The sequence below is a fragment of the Miscanthus floridulus genome, chromosome 9, assembly GCF_019320115.1.
Source record: "Miscanthus floridulus cultivar M001 chromosome 9, ASM1932011v1, whole genome shotgun sequence".
Lineage (NCBI taxonomy): Eukaryota > Viridiplantae > Streptophyta > Magnoliopsida > Poales > Poaceae > Miscanthus > Miscanthus floridulus.
Genome location: NC_089588.1, coordinates 66,839,851 through 66,848,745, shown reverse-complemented (window position 1 = coordinate 66,848,745; position 8,895 = coordinate 66,839,851). Strand labels below are relative to the sequence as shown.

General features: G+C 44.7%; 1 pseudogene; it reads left to right on the top strand.

Moving 5' to 3' along the window:
• The first annotated feature begins 620 nt into the window (after positions 1 to 620).
• Positions 621 to 1,778, top strand: LOC136482092 (uncharacterized; annotated as a pseudogene).
• The last annotated feature ends 7,117 nt before the right edge of the window (positions 1,779 to 8,895 follow it).

The window sequence follows — 8,895 nt, the reverse complement described above, 5'->3', positions numbered from 1 at the left end:
ACATAGTTTGCAACGTGTGCTTTCAGTGCAATATCTCCTTGTTGTTTTGGAATGGAGACTCGTCGACACATGGAGTTCACCGGTGTGGAGCTTGCCGGTGGCGTGGAGCTCGCCGCTCTAGTGGAGAAGGTCACGACAGGTCCAATGGAGAAGGCTGCGGCAGGTTCACGCGCTCTAGAAAGCCGCGGTGGCTGAGAGACGTGGTGTAGTGGGAGGATGGCGCGATGGAGATGCCGCTGGCGGAGCGCAGGCACGGTGGAGAGGGAGGCGCGACGGAGAGTGCAGTCACCGTGGCGGCACGGCGGAACGTGGTTGCGGTCGTGGTCTCGCAGAGACCTATTGCAGTGCTACAGTGAGATGAATTTTTTTAAATAATTGAGGGCGAGTGGATGAGCACATAAAGAACGATCATTGGCCTTACGCAAGTGGCCCACCATCTAAAGTGTCCGGCGCCGCAGACGCCCAAGAAGAATTACCGATTCTGTATATGCAATTGCGGTTTCCACCTTCAGTTTCTACTTTGTGTGGCCTAGAGAGTGAATAGGCACGACCAACCGGGTTGCCACACGTGTGATTTCCTCCCGTTCTGCAGCTAGGGAGCGGATAAGGTCCCCTATGCCCACGATCGAAGTTCGAAGCTTCGAACCGATCAAGCCAAGCTGGCGGTTCTCCCGACCAGGCAACCACTGTCCATCCAGAAAGTGATGATTGGCCTGGTTTGAGCTCCGCCCTCTCTCATCAATCGGCTTGGTATCCACTATCCACGCCTGAGCACACTGAGCGGCATGGCGGCGTTCATGGCTAGCGGCAGGGCCATGGCGTTGAGCAGGCCAAGCTTCGTCACCCCTCGAAGCTTCTTTAACTGGGGCCAAGGCGCGAGAGAAGCCGCGCTGCCGCCGCCGCAGCTGCAGTTCGGGTACCACGACGTCGAGCCGCCGTTCCCCATGTCGCTCGTGGCAAAAACACACCTCAGAGGTAATTACAGTATATGCTCTTGAATTAATTGATTGTCATGCGATTGTGAATCACATAATTGTCATATATTTTATTTTTGCAGTTAGCGCAGTGCCTAATGTTCTTTGTTTTCTTTGCATGATGTTAATGGTGCAGACCGTGAGCTCAAGTGCTGCTACAAGGCCACCGTGGACGGCTTCAGCGCGACGGACTTCCACCGGCGGTGCGACTTCAAGGGCCCCTACGTCGTCGTCGGCTACACCGACGGTGGCTTCCGGTTCGGCGGGTTCAGCCCGGAGGGGTACCGCAGCACGGACGACTACTACGACACGCTGGACGCGTTCCTCTTCTACTGACCCGACGACGAGCTTGCTCTTGCTGCGCCAGCGGAAGCCACCGAGGCCTCACCGCCGCTGCCCGTGGTGCTGCCGAAGGTGGGCGGGAGCGGCGCGGCGCTGTTCGACTACTCCCGCGGCGGGCCACAGTTCGGCGCCGACGGCCTGCTCATCGGCCCGCCACTCACCGCCGTGATGGGCGTGTTCACTGGACCCGACTCCAGCGCCGGCGTCGGCGACCTCCGCAGCGCGCGCTCGCGGCTCGTCCTGTCGTACGCCAGGCGGCCGGACGGGAAGGAGAGCCTGTTCGGCGACGAGGGCAGGGCCCAGCTCGCGGAGGTGCTCGTCTTCTGCAACCCGGAGATCGCGAGCCTGTACTGAGTGCTCATTGTCAGTAGCTTCCAGCTAGCGTGTAACTGTTCATGATTGCTCAATTTGGAGTCTAAAAACATACCAATAACGATGTAAAATTATACGTATAGTTAATTAGTTTATTAAGTTTTTGAAAAATCATACCACTGATATAGAAACCTTTTTAAATTCTCCAACGAAAATGCCAGCCCACGGCTATAGCACCTGGAGTGGAGAACCAAAACAAAAAAAAATCCAAAAACATCAAACTATCCACTGTTTTATCTTACCAGCACGCTAGTGCTTCCTCACAATCGATGACATGCGCTTGTGCTTTCTATTTTTAATCTGCAATTAAAACTTCAAACTAGTCTTTATTCCTCCTACATACTTCAAATTAGTCTATTCTTTCTAAAATCTGTACGATGGGCTGAAAAGCGAATCGATGTTAAAAATTGTATGAGCCGGATTATATGGCTGATTTGACACTCAAAACAAATATGGGCCAAAAGAAAGTCTAAAAAATGAGCCAGGATAAAATAGCAAGCAAAACAACATTCTCGTTACGACGAGTCCAATCTAGGTGGTTCGCACGCTAATTCGCATCACACGTCAAGCCCACCACATGGGCGCTTCAAGAACCACACCAGAGAGACACTACAACTAGCCATGATTCCACTAGATTTGCTCTGCGAATGCAACACCCCAGTGTTAAGCATGACATTTGACACTTGCATTTCATGAACACAAGCATCATTCAAGCATTCATGAACATGAGCATATAAAATTTCATCTCATTCTTATACCTTATCACATGAAATGTTGATTTTATATATATGATTATGCTTGTAATCATGTATGACCAATGTATGAAATTGTTGTAAGGGCACCAATATACTTTAGACACATCTAGAATGGTGAATGGAACAACTTTTGTATTCATGACATGGACCAATTTTGCTTCTAAGTGTTGGTGTACTTTGAAATATCATTTTCATGAGGCTAGTTTGACCAAAGTTGAACAATACCTTAGAGTGTTTGCATGCCTATGTGACCTAAATAATAGTTGTAGTTCACATCAAGGGTAACAAACTTTATTTAAGGGTCATGAGCTGAATCAGTGTCTAACTTAGTCAAATAGGGCTCACAAAAATCAAGAAAATGTTGTTTTGAAACTTAGAAAATTTTGCTAAGTCATGTGCCGACTACAGTTTCAAAGCACTCTACTTTGGAGCTTTGTAGTTTGAAAACCGTTGGGAATTAGGCCAAACTCCTTTAAGCATTTTTGTAGTACTCACTTAGCTCTACAAATTTGATTGAGAAAGTTTTCAAAAATTCACCACGGATTAGGAGTTATAGAGTCACGAAGTTGCGCTGTCAGTCGAGTTCAACGGAGTCTGAATAGGCGCCGCGCGTGCGTCGTGGCTGACCGGCGTAGGCCGCGCGTTCCACGTGATGGCTGTACACCTACGCCGGCCCCACCTGTCAGGCCAACGAGGGCAACAAAGCCACGCGACCCGCTGCCCTCCCTCACTCGCCCGCATTCGCGCTCCTCTGCCTCACTTCGCCTCTCTCTCGCCACACCAGAGTAAAGCCGTCGCGCACCGCGCCATCGCTGCTGAGCTCTGCCGAGCTCGCGTGCCACTATCACATCACCATTCCTCGATAGCTCGTGCACACCGCTTAGCCATTACCGCCTCCACCTCGCTGACCACCCATCACCTTAGCCCGAGCCAAGGTAAATGCCTAAGGGCAAGTTCGCCAGAGTGCCACCGAGCTTACGCTCGTTGTGGCCGTGCTCCACCGAGCCAACTCACTCACGTGTTTTGCTTGTTAGGGATAGTCTAGGGTTAGGGTTAGGTCACACCGCTGACCGTTGAGCCAACACCGGCACACCAGTGCTGGAACGCCACTGCGCATCGCTGTGCTCACGCCGTTGTGCCGCCATGCAAGCGGCCAAGCTTCGCCGCCGCTCTACCCTGACCTAATCCACGCCGTAGAGCTTCGCTAGGATTTGTAGATGCCGTAGCCGCGCTCGCCTGGCCATGCCATCATCGGGAATGGCCGGAGCACCACTGCGCACCGCCGTCGAGCCACCATGGGTAGCTCCAGTGATCCTCCGAGCAAACCTAGGGTACCTGCAGATGCGGAATAGGATGTGGAACACGTTGGTGCCGACCTCGTCGCCGGTGACCTCGCCATCGGTGAGTTCTCACCGGTTAAAGCCGGCCCCTGCCTCTATCTCTCTGTCATGTGGGGTTAGTTGACCCATGGGGCCCAGTCATCAGCGCCTCTGTGGTGTATACGTCGGGTGCACCTAGCATTTAGGGTTTATTTGTTTTTGAATTATTTTCACAGATTTGAATACAAACTTCAAAACTTCATATCTAGAGATAGGAGTGTCCAAATGAGGTGAACCAAATTTTATCAGATTCAGCATGAAGTGTACTATTTGATAAAAATCTGAAATATATTGCTTAGGGTATTTTTCTAGTATAATTAAATTGAGCAAGATAAGTGCTTCTAAATGTGTTTATATCTTGTAAATTGCATAACTTGAGCTAGGAAGGTGATAAAATTGTGATTCCAATTTTGCTGCTCTTGTGTTGATATGCTCTAGATAGGAAAAATATTAAACCTACAGTAAGTATACTTGAAGTATTATCTTCCTATTTAATCTTAATTAATTGGTAGTTTCTAGTAAAATTAATTGGGATAAGAATACATAACATATGATGATGCAAATTTTTACACATTATTCTTGTGCTAGGAGAAAAGTAAGAAAAATATTAAATCTGTTGCTTGACACTTTTCATTAGGCTAAACTATTTTTGCTAAAATAAGCCTATATAACTTGTCATTTTAGTAGAGATGGCTTTACTTATCCAATTGACATTAAATTTATATAGTAGACTATTAGGGTCATATGTAGGCTACTATATTTTTTTCAGAATTTATTGAGCATTGGAAGTATTTATCCTTTAAATCAACTTGATATATAAAGAAATTAATAAATGAAAATAAATAAATTAGTTGGGCTTAACCATGATATTTTCTGTGGTGTTTGTGATGCATATAGCCTGTTGATGTTATCAGATAGGCTTAGTAATAATTGGTTGTAGACAACTAGCTAATTATTGTTTTATAATTCACTTAGATGGCTACATGTGTTGTTTCTATTGTGGTAATAATTTCATGATGATAATGACCTTTTCTGTGAAACTTGTTAATAACAAAGTTGTATATAACTTAATTATCTACCTTGTGTTAAGTTTTCATAGTCATAGGCCTTACAGTTTAAGAATTATAGCTATTATAATTCTGCTATCAGAAATGCTTGCTCTCTGGATAGATCTAAAAGATTGAATTGTTTGACCTATATAACTGCTTAATCACATTAAGATGATTCAAAGAAAGTTATAGGAAATTTCATAAGCTTTCCAGAATGTCCACAACCATATTATTTAGATGTGTATGACTCCAATTATTGTCAAAACAAGTGGTTGCTGTCTTGCAGATAAGAAAATTGCTTAGATGAGAATTTGTTTAGTTACTAGAGAAGAGATATGCACCCACTCAGTAAAATAAGATGTAACTTGTTATCATCTTAATACAATGTGGTTGAAAACACCTAGGAGAATGCATTTCATCATATCCCACCATATCATACATGTTGTTATATATGCATCCACGATATCTTATTCCATGATCATGCATATAGGATCGTCCGAGGGGATAACTCTTTTGGAGTTCAACAAAGAAGAAGAGGAGGAACAATAGGAGACACCTCAGGCTATAGCTCTAGAAGGAGAGGAGCAAACTCTTGAGGACCTCCCTGAGTACCCAGATCATAGGTCAACCTCTTTCCTCAAAGGCAAGGCCCAAAGCATTCTAAGTCTGCTATGTTTTACAAAACTTCACTTTAGTCCTTTTATGTTTGATACATTAGGTGATAAGAGTTGAATTGAAACCATTTGATGCATAGAACTACCTTGTCCAGATATATACACCTTTAACCTTGTGTAGGTCAAGGATCAATTATATGCTTAGCCATGCTTAGACTGGTAGAAGTCGAGTGATTTCCTGTCACCTGCGAGATATAGGTGAATACCGAAGCACGGTTGGCTATATTTGCTATCGTGGAAAAGAACCATGGGGTAATGTAAATGGAGGCCGGGCGGAGTCTATGTATAGGTTGACTCATGTGAATCCGTCTATGCCGATTAAGGACCATACCATTGTTGGGCGCTTCTGATAAGATTGAACGCATGCCTCTAACTAAGCTGGCCGGATAACTCATTTCGACCGCGAAGCTAAGTAGCTCAACTCAGGCTGAGCTCCATTCTATAAAAGTGCGCACTCTGGATGGTAGTAAGGATGTGCGGGGAGCCAGACGTGAGCCCAAGGGCAGGGTAGTCCTGATCGTCCTGGCAGCTGGTTGTCCCTGATTGTGTGGTGCTGGGCGAACCCATAAAATGTAGACCTGAGTTGTACCAAAAGTGACCTAAGGTGACCGTTGATCTGGTCTGCCTAAGTTTGTGTTAGGAATAAATTCACAGCTAGTTGAAATCGATTCGAATCGTCGTCTCTTCTAGACAGTTAGAAACTTGGCTAGTACCAACATCGTAGTAACTGTAGTATGGAATGATGGTTCTGATGAACTTGGAATTATTATACCGGCTATGGTTACTATTGTTATGCTACTAAATGATATATCACATGTTGGCACATGTTAGATGCTAATCTAGAGATGAATAGCTATAATTAACTTAATGACTGAATTATAAAATGTATAGCTAAATTAGTGGCTTTTTATGCAAAATATTGTCAAGCTAGCTCCACTTATAAAGACTTGCAAAATCCTTAGAGTCACTTTATTTTTGGTTTATGATGGGTAAGTCTAGCTGAGTACCTTCTCGTATTCAGGGTTTTATTCTCATTGTTGCAGATGATACAGTTTATCATGGCTATTGCAAGAACTGCTTCTGTCCCACCGTGGACTAGGAGTAAGCCCTGGGTAGGCATCTCTTATTAATCCCTCTCTTATGCTTTTGTGGAAGTGTGATCATGAGCTGGCACCGTATTTGAACAATGTTGCAGATGTTGGTTTCAAACTTTAATTGCTTCCGCTACTATTTTACTTAAACTTGGTTTGTAATAACTTTAATTTGTACTCTGATGGATGAACTGTATTTGTGAACTTTATGTAACGTGTGACATGTATGTTGAATCATGTACGATCTTGGTTGTATGTTGGTTAAATCGAGACCCTTCGTGGCACTTGATGGACTACCAGGTTTATATTGGCTCAAGTATGACAGTGCGACCGCTTGCGGGCTGCCATTGTACTTATGCTCTTATAAATTGGTCGGTTCTGCTACAGCTGGCATCAGAGCAAGATTCAACATTAATTGCCACATGTGTATTTAAAACAAAGGTTTTTGTTTTCCAAAACTAGTTTCTAGCAACTTATAGCTATACATATAGGTGTTTAAAACCTAGAGTTTGAATCTAAAGTGTGCCGGTGATCACTTTCCTTTATGCCTAGTTAAGGACTTCAGGTGGCTAATTAAGTACTAACTTGGGGGTTTTTGATTTTGTCTTCCATATGACGTGCTATTGTAGGGATGCCATTCACTTGAGTGGTATTGTAAGGATCAAATGCCTCTATGTCCAAGGTAAGATGCCACTCATCATCACAGTGGCATGACCACAAGATGTGAACATGCGGTCTATGGGGAGAGTTTGCTTTGATACTGAAGTGTATATATGCCTCATATATATACGGAAGTATTTAATTGTGGGTTAGCTTTGATACGGCTATATATGCATATTTATATGTATATATAGGATGTATTTACTATCGAGTAGCTTTGATACGGAAGTATATATATATATATGGGTATATATATATGGAAGTATTTAGCTTGCAACCTAGAGCCTAGATTTACATTCTGCATATATAATTGTGGGGATGGGCTGAAATGAAATTCTTATGTAGGTATACTAACAATGAAACATATAGCCTGACTAGTTATGTTATATATGAGAAAACACTTGTATGCTACCGTGTATGCCGTTAGAAGTTTTAAATTTTCCTAAGTTTGTGAGGACATACGGAACGTGCATGCATCATGATAAATCATTATTATTACACTTGCATTATTCCTCCCCTTATGGATTTCTTACTCGATTATGTAACTCTTATCCATTATGAGATTGTCTCATGAGAGTTGCACCATGTTGTTGGTACAGATGGCAGCACCAGCTGGAAGTGAGACTTTCCTATTGATGTTTGGTACCCCTGCCCTACTTTGGAGAGTCTTGCATTATGCGGGGTATTACGAACCACCCCTCTATTACTGGAATGAAGTATACCTGGAGGGACAACCATGGTATGAAGTACAGCTGACCATACCAACTCGTAACCAAGCACCCTTCTGCAGGAATGGAGGGCAGAATCTGAAGGAAGAACTCCTTGGGAAGCTGCCCAAGTAGTGGCTTTTGTGGTGCCGAGTCAGATATGTCAGCAGCACGGGGATGAGCTTACCAGTAGTGCTGCTGGTACTTTTCCTTGGGTGGATCCATCTACAGCAATATGGGCATAGCGCAACCACAATGCATTAATCCAAGACCGGGATCCATCTACAGCAGACAGTTCTAGTCCCGCTATGAGTGCAATGTTTGTAGTGATGAAGATGTTCTATACTCGTCAGGACACCAGGGACTTCTGGTAGGAGTTCTATACCACTTGTAAGGTCAGGCTCATGAGGGCCGAAGCTGCATAGCGGAAGCTAAGGAAGCGTGTCCACAAGCACAAAAAGGCAGCAAGTGAGGCATGATGGGACACCGACCAAGCTTATATAGCATTGGGAGAACTCCACACTTAGATGGAATAGGTCGATTAGCAGAGAGCTGCCACCTAAGCGGCAAGAGCAGATGATTAGGCAGTGCTAGCGAGACTACGGGAGCAGCTAGAGGCCGCTCGTGCCGAGGCGCTCACAGCTACATGCCAGTGGATCCAAGCAAACAAACAGCTCTAGTAGAAGCAACACGAAATAGAGTCAAAGCCTTAGCCATGCAGCAGGACCGTGTCGAAAGGGACTTGCGCCAGCAGCTTGCGCGCACCCAGAATGTGGTGGTTGATCTTTAGCATGAGGTGCATTTTCTAAACAACCAACTGCACCCAATCCTTGATGAGGAAGAAGAAGATCTAGAAATGATGGTCGAAGATGACGGTTGGGAGGAAGAAGAA